This window comes from Nyctereutes procyonoides, unplaced genomic scaffold (genome assembly GCF_905146905.1).
Source record: "Nyctereutes procyonoides isolate TBG_1078 unplaced genomic scaffold, NYPRO_anot_genome, whole genome shotgun sequence".
NCBI classification, from domain to species: Eukaryota; Metazoa; Chordata; class Mammalia; order Carnivora; family Canidae; genus Nyctereutes; species Nyctereutes procyonoides.
Window position 1 is genome coordinate 5,392,850 of NW_026575148.1, and position 16,199 is coordinate 5,409,048.

Below are 16,199 nucleotides of genomic sequence, written 5' to 3' on the forward strand. Positions count from 1 at the left end.
CAGCCCGCAGCGCCCGCCTGCCGCCCCCTCTCCGCGGGGTCCCCGCGACCCGGTCCGGCGGGACGCTTCCTGAAGGGTCAGACCCCGAACAGGCGGGCCTGCCGCTGTCCCGGAGGCTCCCCCATTAAAAAAAAAAAAAAAAAAAAAGATTTTTCGGGGACAGTCTTAGAAAAGCTGAAAAAGCGCTTCAGAGCACTGACTGCGAAAGGAGCATCGAGGCCTCCTATTGGGTCAGGAGGATGCAGGCCGAGTCTGTCCCCTACAGCTCGATGTTACTGTACAGCTGCTCTCTGTGGCTTCACTCTGATGACCTAATAACGGACAGTGTTTTTCAAGGGGGACCTGCCCGGGCAAACAGGTACCAGCGACGGAGTCGGAAGCACAGATGACGAGATTCACCAGCTCCCGCTCCTGGCGATACCATTGTACCCGTCTCTTCCTAACAAATTTTTTTTTAATTAAAAAGTAAAAATAATAGCGAAGACTCTACCGTAGAAATAATGAGTGAACAGCTTTGAAACAGTTGAAATCTCTTCCTAGATCGCTCAATTATGCAGAGATACTGCCTGGAAGTCTTGGGATTCAGGGCCTCCGTCTGATACTTTAACATTGTTAATGATAATTCTTTAGTCTGTAATAGTAGGTCATTGCTATGGTTACTCTACAATGGTGCAACACTTTGCTTTCCCCTTCAGCTATTCGCTGAGACCTGGTAACCACATTTGTTGCCTAGCAACAGTTTTGTGACAGTATCACAATCTGGGAGTTACAACAATAAGGATGCTATGGCTGCAGTCGACCAGAGAGCAGAAAGCTACAGTCTGTGCATGGGACTTAGGTGTGGGAGCTGGTCCTAGTAGGGAAGCCCTCTCTTTATAGGCCTCACAAGGATGCTCCTTCCCCTTGTCCTCTGCGATTTGGCCTATTGAACCTGCCCTGGGAACGATGATCCAGTATTGAAGTCCTATCCTTGACAAACGTCCTCCAACACTACTATATTCATATTAAAAAATGAGGTCATTTCTCTGTTTACTCATTTTGGTTAAATTTCAGTGTTACTCAGTGGAAGAGGGAGAGGGAGAGAGAGAGAGAGAGAGACAAGTGTAGGTTCATCCTGGCAAACCTTAAAGTGCCTGACTTGATTTTTGACAAGTCTTAAAAGAATTCTTGGGGGGGGGGGAATTATATATATATGGCTGCCCACATCAATAGGTGTGTAAACTTTCAAGTTCTTTAAAATAAATGTAACATCCAGACATTTATTATTATGATTTTCGCTGATTTATTCATATGACAATCTTACTGAATTCTTTTGAATTTGGAGGCATTTATATTCTCCAAACCCAAGCAAGCAGTTCTAAATATGCTCAGACGAACCTACTGTGGATACATTTGCAAGGGGCCTAGTTTCTGGCTAGGTTTATGAAATTCCTATTCCTATTTCTATGGGTGCTTGCAAATCTAGTTTCCTTATAGTAATAACTAATTGCACTTCCAATGATAAAATACTTTAAAATCCATTGTATTTGTTCCTTTTGAAAGACTATTCTCAGATACATACTACATGGCAACACCCATTCCCAAAAACAATAAGAAAAGGAAGAAAGAAAGGAAAAAGAGGTGTTAATTGTCTTCTTTTCCTTCTCATTTCCCATGCTTCCAGACTCATTTGGCATTTCCTTCATAGTGATCACACTTACACTTACTAGTGTTACCAAGGCTATGATCAATTTGTAAGCTTTCTCAGGGAATTCTTCTCATAATTCCTCCCACCCCTTGAAAACCAATTCAATCTAGGAATCTAGAGGGACCTAAGGAGTCAATGGTCTGAAGTAATTTTAACTCCTTTATTTTTTTCTTTCCTGGTGACAATCTTTCTGAAGGATGAACAAATTTCCCTGGTGATAAAATCACTACAAAGGCTTTTTAGTTTTAGCTTATGATGACTCTCTGCTTGATTAGTCCTGGGCTGAAAAGACCAAAGTCCCTGAGATAACTGGCTCTCAACATTTACCCCTGCAATTTAAGAGTATAAATAATGAGAATGTGTGCTCTGTCAGAGGAAGGGAAATTGCTAGGAGTAAAGGTAATAAGCAAAAGTGGCTTAGAAACGGAATTATAGAGAACCAAGTGGGGGAGGGAGAGTTCTCCCTAAATGAAGGAGTAGTAAAGTGAATATTTTACACAAAAATGGCTTTCTTTTAAAAAATTTTTGAAGTCGGCTTTTAATAATTTTATTAAAATAGCATTTGAAAATTAGGTTATTGTGTATCCACCTAGGGCTGCATATACACATTTCAAGAACATGTTTGGAGACCATTTTTTAAAAGTCCGAGCCAAAGTTCAATGACAATATTTACAAATTGATATGAGTACCCTCTATCTAAGCAATGCTTGGAGAATGGAAACTTTCAGAGCAGCTTTCTAGTAGCTGAAGAATACACCACTTTAGGAAAAATTATTCCATCAGGGCAGAAACACTATATCTATTCATAAAAGGATATAAAAATGGAAAGTTTTGGCCAATCAAAAAAGTAGCCATTATTGATAAGCTGCAATGATGTGTAATATGGAAAATTATTCTGAAATAACCATGTTATTTGAAGGATATAAATATGGTTCCTAGTATTTCTTCTAGCACAGTATTACCTTAATCAAAAGCTCCTATTGTTCCTATTGTTAGGGACTATGAACTTTTCAGACCCCCACTGTCCTAATCTAGAGAGGTTCCCACAGTACAGGGAGTAAAAGGTTTCCCATATTAAATACCCACCAGGTTTACAGGAAAAGATTTGTGTATCTTTTTGAATTGGCAGGCTCGTTCTTTCTGGATAATTCACCTTTGGTGAATTCAGTTTCCTAATCTATAGAATCAATTCAGTATCAAAAAGTACAGGGTCTCAGTGCTTCATTACAAAAAAGTGCCTTTGTCCAGTTTCAATAAGTGATTCTTAATGGGCATGGTAGTTGCCTGTGGGGCATTTTCGAAATTGTAGGGATATTTTTGGTGGTCAAGATGATTGTAAGAACTATTGGCATTTAGCAGAAGGCCAGGGAAGCTGGAAATCCTGCAATTTGTAGGGCAATAGAGCATGATGAATTGTTTTGCAACTCACATGTTTTTTCTTTTTTCCTTCCTTCCTTCCTTCCTTCCTTCCTTCCTTCCTTCCTTCCTTCCTTCCTTCCTTCCTTCCTTCCTTCCTTCCTTCCTTCCTTCCTTCCTTCCATCTTTCCTTCCCTCCCTCCCTCCCTCCCTCCCTCCTGATTGTATTTATTTATTTGAGAGAGAGAGAGAAGCAGACTCCCCCGCTGAAGAGGGAGCCTGATACAAAGCTGGGATCATGACCTGAGCTGAGGGCAGATGTTTAACTGAGCCACCCAGGGACATGGTTTTCAAATGTTCCACCAGCTATTCCTGTAGTTGAAAACTGTTTATAATTATATGGGCTTAGAATTTAGATGTGTTTAACAAATAATCTCAAAGTACTTTTGGCATCTTTTTAACATACAGAATTTTTGAGGAATCTGACTACCATGTAAATTGAAGGAATGCTGTACTTTATGTTGCCCAGAATATTAATAAGCAAAAGTGGTTTATATAATTACCAAGAGTGGTTTACCATTTGTGGAAAACCTCATTGCTGATGGCATTGCTGCCCATGAAGCTTGAGTTGTGGATCAGCACATCTGCATCAGCTTGCATTTGTAGCTGTTGAATCCATGGTGATTTTATGTACAGGACTAAGTATCTGACTACTATATTATGCCTTCTTATGTAGATTTTCTAGAGCACTTAAAATATTGATATGCATATTATTTTTATTATGAGTTACTTTTCTTTTATTCCTTCTATGTGTTAACTAAAGCATTATAATAATTTAGCTATCTTATAAGTAGGTGGATCATGTTATCTTTAGAATTCATTTCAAGATAGTAAAAGCACTGCATAATATTTGTTTTAATGGGAGGTATTTAGATGGTCAAGTGTCAGCTTAAATAAAAATGAAGTTAATTCTTTTTTTATTATATTAGAGATTAATTTTCCCTAAAATTAATACCCTACACTCTACTACCTTTAATCCTATACGAAGTAGAAAATGTCTTTTATGTCTCTTAATGTTTCTTCCATAAATATGGTTTGTCAATGATGTTATTCACCGTGAAATAACCAAAAGGCAGGAGACAGAAGATCTTCAATAAAATACTATACTGAATATTTATCCTTTATCTACACTTGTTTTTAAAAAAGTGAGCTGTAGCAAATTTCAAAGTGGTAAAGATAGCACAAATGGTCAAAAGGATTAGAAACTTTAAGTATGAAGTATGAGACTGTAAATGATATGAGAGAGATCAAATTGCTAAAATGTGTCATTTGTTTTCCCCAAAGACTATATATTTTTAAAAAGTTTCTTGTAATGGAGAAAGAGGGAGGCTACATTTATATAATAGCATTTAGAAATTAAACAAAAAATGGCTGGAATAGCACTGAGAATGGAATGCTCAAAGAATAGGGTTAAGTAAGAAAGGAGAAAACATTGCTGTGTCTTCTTCTTGCCCTTTCCCTTTACTTTTTCCTGGGATGACTTCAATCCAAGTGTTTCTTACAAGTCTGCCTTGTCCACACTCCTCTTTCACTTGATCTTAGTGCTTACATTTTTTTGGGCAAAAACTATGCCAAAATATGCTAGTGAGTTAGCAGCCAAAATCCTGATGTTTACTTTGGCAGATGTAGCCTAGCCTGAAGCTGTACCTCATTTTATGCAGTAGATGTCTTAAAAACTTATATGTAAATATAATTTCTGTAAATAGAATTTCTTTAAAGGAAGAAGTGGGTTATTTACCTTTTTCAACGAATCTTTTAATAAAGTGAAGAAATGTCTGGGAAAGCAAATAATCATTCTTCAAGTGATATTACACACACACACATACACACACACCACATCAAATTTGCCAGAAACGAGGCTTACTAGTATAATGATGGACAGTCTAAGTTCTCACCAAAGAGATAATTTAGAAGAATTTCTTGGTCAGCTATTCGCTATTCTAATTATTGCTAGTTGCCTTATTCTACATGGTCATAGACCAAAAGGTCATGGAATAATTTCAACAGTCTATGCATAATTTACATTTTATGGCTGGTTTAGAATAGGGAATATAACTGATGACAGAGTCACTTTTGAATACAAAATATAATTTTTATGTCTTTGTTTCAGGGCACGGGAAACTAGCATGTGCCCCTACCCTCTCAATGACATTCCCCAATCCCCTCCCCCCCCCAAAAAAAAATAATTTGTTTTTAAAACAAAAGGTAATGAATAAATTTTGTTTCCTAAGATAAAGGGGGGTAAAAATCCTAGAAAGATATGAAACAATATTAACAAGATAACATGTCTATGATACCTTCAAAATGACAAGGTTTGATTTTAAAAATTGATCTTTAACAAGAAAAAGAAATATGGGCAATTAGGAAGTAATGAAGACCCTGTCAATATAGCTATGTTGATAATAACAGGTAAGGGAATTCTTGAGAAAATCTAATTTATAAAAATCAAGAGGTCTGTAATATGCATTATTGAATCCCACTGGGATTAACTAATGAACTTATGAGCTCAGCAGCAGTTATTTTTAGAGAGTTATAAAGAATTAGAGAAATACTAGAGCAATGAAAAATAATGTGCCTTCTCAAAAGAAATAAAATCTAACTACTAAAATTCATTTTGAAATGAATTCTAGAGCTTCTATGGAGAACATCATTAGAAATCCCCCCCCACCCCCTCCACACACAACTTACCAATATTTGAACAGAGAAGGGTTCCTAATGGAGTCTCTCCCAAGTTAGAAGGGGCAAGTGTGAGACTCAGCCCCTGTTGGGGATAGTGGATTGGGTGAGCTGGTCATTAGGACTGTGTGAGGGAAATGCCAAGAACAGCTGAGCTAACATGGGGCACTGCTGTGTCAAATTACTTGTGTAAGAAATAGGCAGGTCTCCTTCCCTGCATGGAAAACGCAATGCTGGTCAAAGCTGAAATGGTGTTGAGACCTGAGGGCAAGTTGTCAAGCTTGACCAGAAGTAAGAGGCTGAAACAAAGGCAGAAGCTCAGTGGTAGAAACTTTGGGTCGTTTGCAGCTTCCGGCGTCCTGTCCTCTCCTGCAGCTTCTTTTCTAGATCTCTCATCTACGGAAGGGGAGTCAGGGGTGGGGTGGGGGTGTGGCACAGGGCATCTTAAGACCCAGGAAGACAAATCTGGGAAGCAAACTTACTCTTAGGCAGGGCAGAGACAGCCTGCGGGAGCTGTGGGTCGTGGGTCTCTGACACGGAACCTGGAAGACCTCTCTCTCGAATCAACCTCCTAACCGATAAAAAATGGCACATTTTTATTGTTACAATTGCCTGTCAAACTCACACAGCTGGTGTAGAAGTGCTTTCTTTTTCATTCTTGTCTCATGTACTACTCCTACTGTGGCCACAAGGCCTGACCTCCCGGGATGCTGTTTCCCTTTAAAAATCTGAGCCTTGGTGTGGGCAAAGGCTCCCTTTTCCAGTTTCCATTTGTCATTTTCCAAAGTAACTTTTCTAAGGGATTGTAAGAGGGTAGAACCCTGAACAAGGGAATGCAAAGAACCAAAAAATAGTTATTTCCATAAGTACAGGTTCCTAATCCTATTATTCCCAACACAATCATCAGCAAACGGCTTTGCTGGGCTCCATTTTCAAATAGTGCTCTGCCCAACAGGGCTGGGAAAACTGGACAGGTATTTTCCAGGCTTCTTTCTCCTGGCTTCTCTGTTACTAGATAGTTAGCTATGACTAACGGCTGCTAGTTTGACTCTGCATGTATCAAGGGAAGGGGAGGAGCTGGGGGGGGGAGAGAGAGAGAGAAAGAGAGAGAGAGGGAGAGAGAGAGAGGATGAACTGCAAAATACTTTCCTTATTTTAAAACCAAACCATGGGGCACCTGGGTAGCTCAGTGGTTGAGCGTCTTCCTTTGGTCAGGGCATGATCCCAGGATCCCCCCACAGGGGGCCTGCTTCTCCCTCTGCCTGTGTCTCTGCCTCTCTCTCTGTGTCTCTCATGAATAAACAAGTAAAATCTTAAACAACAACAACAACAAACTAAAACCATACCAAACCATTTACTCGTTCAAATATCCAAATCTTCTGTGGTCCTCTTCTCTCAACCGTGGAGTCTACTCTAAATGATATTTTTTGGGGGCAGATGGTTTTTCCAGAGGTTCTGGGGTTAATTTATACCTTCAGACATGTATGTATTGTATCCCAGGCACTATTTCTTGGGGCTGAGGATGCAGTGGTGAGCAAGATATGTAAGGTTCCACTCCCATGGCATATGTGCTAGTGCACGAGACAGACAATAAACAAGTATACTGGAGGATGATGGTGGGGGGGTGGGGATGAGGAGAGGTGGTCATCAGTTCAGACTGGGTGAAGACTTCTGACCTGAGACCTGAATGGCCAGCCAGCCAAAGGTCTGGGGCCAGACTACCGTAGGCCGAGCTCTGGAGCAACAAGAGCAGGCGCGCTGAGGAGGGAAAAAGCTTGTCACAGTTGAGGGGCTGAAAGGCTAGGGTGACTGGAGCATTGAGGGGGTGGTGGTAGAAGAAGATTCATAGTAGGCCGCCTCCAAGCCAGGGGAGTTATCCAAGGCCACGGTGGAAGGGTTGGATTTAATTAATTTATTTAAATGATTTCATTTTATTTTATTCATGAGAGACATAGACACAGGCAGAAAGAAAAGCAGGCTCCTTATGGGGAGCCTGACAGGGAACTGGATCCTGGATCCCAGGATTAGGCCCTGAGCCGAAGGCAGACGCTCAAGTGCTGAGCTACCCCGGCATCCCCGCATCCTGAAAGGGTTGGATTTTATTCCAAGTGCAGTGAAAGGGTTGTTTGTAGAGTTTTGAGCAAAGGAGAATTAAATCTGACTTGTATTTTAAAAAAGAATACGGGTTGGTATGTGGTGAAAGGTGAATGGATTATGGGGAGTTAGAATGAGGATTTAATCCTTCCTGATTGCTTTTACTGACTCCACCCACCTCTAGAGCATTCTCCAGGCTCACTCCTCTACATACTTTGGAATATAAAATCCACTTACTGCTAGTTCACATAAAGAAGTTAATGATATAGTAATAGTAATATGCAGTATGAGTTGAAAGAGATCAATAAAATACCATTTCCAAGAACTGAATACAAAATGGAGTTGAACTAGGAAAAGCATTTTCCTAACACTGTGGCTCTGGGGTGAGGAGGTACTGGGATGGGGAATATGCCATCATGGCATTTCATTTCTGCAAGCAGTCCAGAGGAAACTGCTGGGCTTATTACTCTCCATGTAGGCTTTTCCACCCAGTTCTTCATTTCTGTGAATGGACACAGCTATTCCAGCTCAAAGCCTCTCAGCCACCTTTGATTTTTCTCCCCCCTTGTTTGTGGCCAGCCTTCTGATCCAATCAGTTACCAAATCCTGACAATTAGACCTCAGCAAAGTGTTCCCAATCCCTATCGTCCCTTCTAATTCCTCTGTTTTCACTCTAGATTTGATGACCTATCATTTAGAATCCAGAAACTTCCTCCTAATTTCATTGCCTTTAACCTCTTCTCCTCTATCTTGTACCCTGCTTGCTATCAGATGAAAAATTCTAAAGTATCATTTGTGTCATGTGCCTCCTCTGTTCAAAAATATCCAGTAGCTCTCCATGATCTGTTAAATTAAGTAGAAATTCCTTAATATGGTTTAAAGTTCTCCACTCTCTGGCTCCAGCCTTCTTTTCTGAGTTTATTTCTCAATTTTTCTGTAAGTATCCCCCTGTCTCCCCAGGCTCCACTCAATAGACATTTTTAAACTTTTTCAAAATCTCAGGGACTGGACACCTGTGATTCTGAAGTTCAGCCAAAGAAGAAATTATCACGGTAAAGTTCTGAAGAGACGGGTCAAATGCAGATTGATAAATATACCTTTATGTTGAAGTATATATGTTAGCTTCTGGAGTTAAGAAATAAATTCCTCTAAGATTGGAATATAATGACAGTTGGATACTCTATAACTGAAGCTGAAGGAAGTAGAATGTTTTTCTTACTCACTCTAAAAAACTGATGAGGCGATGATCCACAGTCCATTAGTGACTAGCTGAAAAGCACTGATAAATACTCAGATATCTTCTAGATCTCTTTAGCTAAAATGTGCTTATCTAGGAAATACAATTTGCTAGCATCAAAGGAGGTTTAGAGGAGTGTTAGGACTGGGAACTCTTAGAAGACTTTAACTGTAGTTGTTCAAGAGCTTGTATTCCCAAGATGTCGTTGGCTTAGTCTCAATTTAGATGCAGACAGAAACAAACCGAATATAAAAGAGTAAAGACGTAGAAAGAACCGTAGATAAAATCTTATCCAACAGTTTCATTTCACAGGTAAGAAATCTAAAGTTAAGAGAGGCTGTGATAGGCCAAAGGTACACAGATATTTTGCTATAAATATAGCTAGTATTTACAAATCAGTAAAACATTAGAATAATAAAAAATTTCAGAAGATGTATGCCTGATTGCTTTAAGATCAAGTTCAGGGCAACCCGGGTGGCTTAGCGGTTTAGCACTGCCTTCAGCCCAGGGCGTGATCCTGGAGACCCGGGATGGAGGGCCCATGTCGGGCTCCCTGCGTGGAGCCTGTTTCTTCCTCTGCCTGCGTCTCTGCCTCTCTCTCTCTCTCTGTCTCTCTCATGAATAAGTAAATAAAATCTTAAAAAAAAAAAGAGATCAAGTTCAATATTTACTTCCCCTAATAAGCTGTCTTTGGTTAGCTTTACCCCATACTAGCCACTCCCTTTCTTTATGTTTCAGTATTTTGTATATAGTGTACCCTCTATTATCATATGCCTGTTTTGCTTACCTAGTTTTTCATATATGAAAAATACCTTGCTTTATCTCCAAAACCTTTGGTGGAGGGTAATGCTTCAAAACATTTTATTCCAGGACTCATGGTTGAAGATTAATAGATGTTTGTTATATAAACTACAGTCTGGAACAGAATTCACCAGAAAACTGATGCTTATTAAATGCTATTAAAAATATAATAAGGCAAAGGATCATAAACCTTTTCTGTGGTTTTTGCACTATCATAATGATAATTCCCATTTTTGACTTTAAGGAAAAGGAGGCATACAGAAGATCATGGCAGTAAAAGCTTGTGAATTTAGAAAGCAAAGTGCTACTGGCATTCTGAATACAGAGAGAAACCACTGTATGAACTTTTGTAACCACACCATCATTTGTACTGCTGCGTCAGGCTTTCAAAAGCAGACATGTTTGTTTTGCAGGCAACAGAAGGAGGAAGAAAGCAGAGAGGACGGAGGATGTAGTAGTTATTATAGATTGCCCACGTCACTTAAATTATTTGGAATTATACTAAAGCCTTTAGGCCAATCTGGGGAGAACTGATATATTTACAATACTGAACTTTCCAATCAATGAACATGATCTATTTTGCCATTTACTTAGATCATCTTTAATGCTTTTTAATGAGGTTTTATCATTTTCTCTATTAGAGAATTTGAACTTCATTTTTAGATTAATTAAGCTATAATTACACTTTTTATTTTGAGATAATTGTAGATTCATATGTACTTGTAAGCAATTACAGATTCATCCCGTGTCCCTTTTATACCTTTCCTCAAAAATAATATCTTGTAAAACTGTATTAGAATATGATAGTGCTCTAGTTAAGATACAGAACATTTCCATCACCACAAATATAACTCATGTAGCCCTTTTATAGCCATGCCTGCTTGCCCCTCTCACACCCCTGGCAACCACTAATCTATTTTCCATTTTCTCTAAGTTTTTCATTTCAAGAAGGTACATAAATGGAATTATACAATATGTAACCTTTCGGGATTGGCTTTTTCACTCATCCTAGTTCTTTGGAGATTTATCCAGGTTGTTTTCTATCTATAGCTTGTTCCTTTTTATTACTGAGTACTATTCCATGCTATGGATGTACTAGTTTGTTTAACCATTCACCTGTTGAAGGATGTCTGGGTTGTTTCCAGTTTTTTGGCTATTATGCTTAAAGCTGCTATAAACATTCACACACAAATTTTTGTGTGAGATAATCTTCATTTTTCTGGGATAAATGCCCAAGACTGCAACTGCTGGCTATATATTAGTTCTATGCTTAGTTTTTAAAGATACTGCCACACTATTTTCCGGAGTCACTGTACCACCAGATGGCCAACCATGTCAATGTAACTGAGTTCCAGGAAAAACCTGGACAGGAAGGCTCAGGTGAGCTTCCCTGGTTTGCAATACTCCATGTGTATTCTCACACACTGTTGTTGAAAGAAGACAGCACTCTTTGTGACTTGACTGGATGCGGACCACTGGAAACTCATCCTTGGAACTTTCCTACACTGTGACTTTCACGTCTCTTCCTCGACTGATTTTAATATATACCCTTTTGCTATACTAGACTGTCACTGTGAATGTAACAGCTTTCAGTGAGTTCTGTGAGTACTTCTGCCAAATGATCAAACCTGAAGGTAGTCTTAGGGACATCTCGTTGCAGTTGGTATCAGAAGTGACAGTGGTCTTGGGACTCTAGAAATTGATATCAACAAAAAAATCTCACTGAGATTTTTGACAGGAATTATGTTATACCTATACATAAATTTGGAGAGAAATAACATCTTTACTATGTTGAGTGGTCGCACCTTCAAACATGATATATCTTAGCTTTGCTTTTTAGTGCTGCATATTTGGTGACACTACTATAACTGGATCTTTAACAGCTTGTCGTTGGCATATGGAAATACAATTGACTTTTGTATGATGATTTTGTATCCAGCAGCCTTGCTAAATTATACCTTTCTCCAAAAGATTTATCTGCAGATTTTGAATTTTCTAAATAAACAATAATATCATTTGAAAAAACTACAGGTTTTTTTTTTCTAATTCTTAGAGCTTTTGTTTCCTCCAGCTATAACTTAAGGAAAACTTTTTAAATAGCCTCAACTGTATTTATGCCATTAATTATTGAAATGGGTAAAACATCACACAAAAGCAAATTATTATAAATAACATAAAACTGGCATGAAAAGACCAAGTTTTCTATTTTGATTGATTTCTTGATGTTAGACTTAAAAAAGACCTAGCTCTGTCAGGTAATGTCATCTAGTTGCTGACTGTTGGTCATGAAAGCTCTCTGTTACCTTAAAACAGACACTGACAGCTTCTGGAGTGTCAGTTACTCTCCTACACTGTGATTTCTTTTCATACTAGTTAGTAATGGAGAAATAGACTCTTTTTGTTCCCTTCAGCCTCCAAGCCTAGAGTTGCCCTCACGCTGTCTGGTAATACTTTAATTTCCTTACCAGTTCTCTCTCTCAAAGATTTCCTCTCTGAGTATCGTAAGTGGAAAAAAAAAAAATCTCAGGATGCAACTGCCTTGCACATGGCAAGAATCTCTAAAGGATCCTGAACTTATTTATACAACAGCATTAGTACATAAAGAATAACATCTTCCATTCAGATAAAGATGCATTGATTTTTAGTTACATATATTTACTAATATATAAACATAGTAAATTCCTACTATCGACTAGTTTAGAAAATGACACGAAAACATATTGGACAGAACTGATTACTAAAGACCACATAATATTTCAGATAGGAAAAATTCATGAGCACTTAAATTAACATTAAGTTCCACTAGGGACTGATTTACAACAAAGATTGAACAGAACCAGATATGGCTAAATAGTTACTAGAAAGAGTTATGAAAATTATTTACATTTATAATCCTTACTGCATTTATACTGAATTTCATTTAAAAAAAATCCAAAACTCTAATTGGGTTTTCCAGACAGATTCTTTCTTCTACAACTGTCCAGAAGAATTGTAGGCTGAAATTTTTCATTATTGCTCAAGGAATTTCTTCTCAGGAATTACATACTTGTGGGTTTGTAAATTCCTTTCCTCTCCTCTCCTGTCCTCCTCTCCCCTCCTCTCCTTTTCTCCTTTTCCTTCCTTCCTTCCTTCCTTCCTTCCTTCCTTCCTTCCTTCCTTCCTTCCTTCCTTCCTTCCTCCCCTCCCTCCCTCTTTTTATGAGAGAGAGAGAGAGAGAGAGAGAGAGAGAGAGAGAGAGAGTAGGAGAGGGAGAGGGGAGAGAGAATCTTAAGCGGGCTCTATGCCCAGTGCAGAGCCCAACTTGGGGCTTGATCTCGACCTGAGATCACGACCTGAGCTGAAATCAAGAGTTGGACACTTGGCTGAATGAACCTCCCAGATACCCCTAGGTTTGTAAAAACTTTTCATTGAGGTTTGAGATGCTGTAATGGATGGAAAGTATATTTTTCATGAGTTACAAAATTCGGCAAGTACCTGTTATTCTCACTTCTTTGTTTTGCATACTGGCTCTAAGTAACAGTATAAATGTAATTATCATTTAATTATAAATATAATTAAAAGGTACTTCCCCCAAGTATTTTATTTTTTACTTTTTAATTAAAATATTTTATCTATTTATTTTAGAGAGAGAGTGTGTGAGAAGGGGCAGGGGCAGAGAGCGAGAGAGCATCCTAAGCCGACTCCACATTGATCAAACATGGGGCTTGATCCTAGGACCCTGGTATCACGACCTGAACCAAAACCAAGAGTTGGGTGCTTAACCAACTGAGCTACCCAGGTGCCCCATCCATGAAGTATTTTCAAATCCCAGTAAGAATTGTTACTTGGCTCTTGTTAAAGTAGCAATGGATAGGCTTGATTTCCCAAATAATCTCACATATATCCTTTGGTATCACTGATCGGTGGATAGAATCTATTATTTTATTTCTACTCCACAGACAAATTTTTAAAAAGATTTTATTTATCTATTCATGAGAGACAGAGAGAGAGACAGAGAGAGGCAGAGATATAGGCAGAGGGAGAAGCAGGCTCCATGCAGGGAGCCCGATGTGGGACTTGATCCCAGGACTCCAGGATCATGCCCTGGGCCGAAGGCAGATGCTAATCCGCTGAGCCACCCAGGTGTCCCTACAGACAAAATTTAAAAAGTCATACTGATGGGAAAGTCCATGAATCCACTTACAAGATTAACTAAGGTGGAGGATTCATCTGCACAGTAAAAAAGAAAGATGTTGATTATTGAAAAAAAGATGTCTTCAGTTAGTCAGATTTCAATGTTTCTGGGTCAACAATTATATCCATTAGTAGAAAAATGAGGACTGTGGAAAATTTGCCTAAAAGAAGTTGCAAATGAAGGAAAACCTAGATTATTAAGACAAAAGCACTTTAGTAGTTCCATTATTAAGGAGTGCTATAACCCATATACTAGAAAAAATATATTTACAAGTTGTGAAAAGGGGGGCTAAAAGCTATATACTTTTACACTATACTTACACACTATTAAATCACCATATACCTTTATGGTGATTTAATAGTGAAAAAATTTAATAATATTATGTAAGAAAATAGTAGAATTACTTTTGCTTGTTTATTTAATAGTTACTTATCCATATCTGCTATTGAAAAAAGCATCTGAGATGACCTGTGTGTGTGTGTGTGTGTGTGTATATATATATATATATATATATATATATATATATATATAAAATAGGGCAGAAGAAAAAGGAGTAAAGAACAAAAGGAGTAAGAGAAATCAGATAATGGCAGGCATAAGGTGAGACTAATTCATAAGGCTAATACAAAGACCTGTACAATTGCTGGATGATGACCAATTAAAAAAATTATTTAACTTCAATTTGCCAACATGTATAACACCCAGTGTTCATCTCATCATGTGCCTTCCTTAGTGCCTGTCACCCAGCTACCCTGTCCTCCTGCCCACCTCCCCTTCTGCAACCCTTTGTTACCATGACCAGAATTTGACTGAGCTTCCTATTAACCAATACAAAGAAGGTTATACAACTGATCATGATGCACTGTATTTAGGTGGTAAAAGCAAACCAGTTGTGGGGAACAGCTGTTTTTTTATACTGGTGTCCTTGGTGAGGACTTACAACACAACACTACAGAACAACTTGGGAGAAGTAAATCAGAGGAGATCCAAATGATGTGTTTTAGGTGACCTGATAGTGTGTAATAGCTTGGCTTGTTCAGGAGAAAAATTAATCAAGTCTAAAGGAATGGATGGACTGTAGCTCCTTTATACAACTCGGTTATTTTTTTTAATGTTTTTTTTAAAGATTTATTTACTTATTTTTTTATTTTTATTTTTTTAAATTTTTATTTATGATAGTCACAGAGAGAGAGAGAGAGAGAGAGAGAGGCAGAGACACAGGCAGAGGGAGAAGCAGGCTCCATGAACCGAGAGCCCGACGTGGGATTAGATCCCGGGTCTCCAGGATCGCGCCCTGGGCCAAAGGCAGGCGCTAAACTGCTGCGCCACCCAGGGATCCCTATTTACTTATTTTTATTTATGAAAGACAGAGATAGAGAGAGACAAAGAGGCAGAGACACAGAAGGAGGGAGAAGCAGGCTCCATGCTGGGAGCCCAATAGGGGACTCGATCCCGGGACTCCAGGATCGCACCCCGGGCCAAAGGCAGGCGCCAAACCGCTGGCCTCCCAGGGATCCCCCAACTCGGTTATTTTTTAGATAGTTGTATTACTTATATTTTTGCCCAATAAGATTTGAGCAACAGAAAGTCTGAGGTTACATTCTCTGGCAGAACTTGGATGACATTATTTTTGCTATTTTGGGGCCATCAATATGCTTTAATATCTACTCCAGAGGTTATGAAGCCTAACCAGGGTATGTGCCCAATAGATGATTCCTCTATCTATAAAAAATAGGGTCTGGGCAGCCTGGGTGGCTTAGCGGTTTAGCACTGCCTTCAGCCCAGGGCGTGATCCTGGAGTCCCGGGATCGAGGCCCACTTCAGGCTCCCTGCATGGAGCCTGCTTCTCCTTCTATGTCTCTGCCTCTCTCTGTGTCTCTCATAAATAAATAAAATCTTAAAAAAAAAAAAAAGAACTCTTAATGTCATTGGTTAGCTCAATATTCCTAAGAAATCTGTGTCCCTGTTCTTTCTTTAGATTCATATCACTATCGTTTTTGCTAAAAAAGCAACTCGTTTGTGTCCCGACTGAGGGAAGTGAGCACTTGCTCTCAGCTGACTATGGATAGCAATCTTTCATAAACCATAAATGCAAGCCTATTGAAGAAAAAGCC

At 38.9% G+C, this 16,199-nt stretch overlaps 1 protein-coding gene across 3 annotated transcripts in view; it reads right to left on the reverse strand.

Annotated features, from left to right (window-relative positions):
• FAM172A (family with sequence similarity 172 member A) overlaps positions 1–16,199 on the reverse strand; it is a 420,789-nt gene that overhangs the window by 705 nt on the left and 403,885 nt on the right. The gene's annotated exons all lie outside the window — the stretch shown is intronic.